This window comes from Alligator sinensis, unplaced genomic scaffold (assembly GCF_000455745.1).
Source record: "Alligator sinensis unplaced genomic scaffold, ASM45574v1 scaffold420_1, whole genome shotgun sequence".
Classification (NCBI taxonomy): Eukaryota; Metazoa; Chordata; order Crocodylia; family Alligatoridae; genus Alligator; species Alligator sinensis.
In genome coordinates, this window is record NW_005842298.1 from 485,960 (window position 1) to 486,832 (window position 873).

Consider the following 873-nt stretch of genomic DNA (forward strand, 5'->3'; position numbering starts at 1 on the left):
GCCTTCCCCCTTCCATCATCACCGTCAGCAGAACTTATGAGGTAGTGGTAGGTGGACAGGAGAAGCAGGCCCGACTCAGGAGGGGCAGACCCAAGGGTGAAGACAAGGCAGGTCACCACAGCTGGCAGGGAGGAGCAACAGGCCTGGCCCCACTTGGAAGCAGTGTGGGAAGGGGAGGAGCAGGCCTCCTCCCCCCTGTCACCCTGAGCCTGTTCGTCCTTCTGCTGCCATGTCGGCCCAGGCCCCACACTGCAGCAAGCCAGCTTCTCCCCACCCTTGGGCCTAATCCTCCCCCACAGCCTCCGCATTGGGCGTGGGCCCACTCCACCCCTCCCCCTCCCCCCCCACCACTGCAGCAGGGAATGGGAGATTGGGCCTGGCGGAGGGGGGGGCAGGACATGGGACATAGGAGTCTGTCCCCGCCCACATTTGCTCATTCATGATGGGCAATTGGATAGTGTGTACACACACATACACACACCCCCATTCTATTCTATTCTGTAAACCCAAGCTTACTTCACCAGGTATTGTGAAAGGACTGGCAAGAAGCGAAGCATAAGGAACTAAATGCGGGTCCTCTCACGGCATCTGATAAAGTGAGCTTGCTTTCACCAAAGCTTGCATTCACTCTCTCCGTATATCTTATTAGAATAGCCTATGAAGGTGCCTTTCTCCACTGCTTTCTGAATGACTGCAGGCCAACACAGCCAATCGCCTCCCCCACTTATCTAAGAAGTCACATAGGAATCAGGCCTGGTGGTTGGCATGTTAACTGATGCCATCATGAACACAGGACATGCACACATCCTGTCCCCACTCAGAAAACAAAGCAAACTTACCAAAAAAAAAAAAAAAAAAAAAAAGTATATCAGG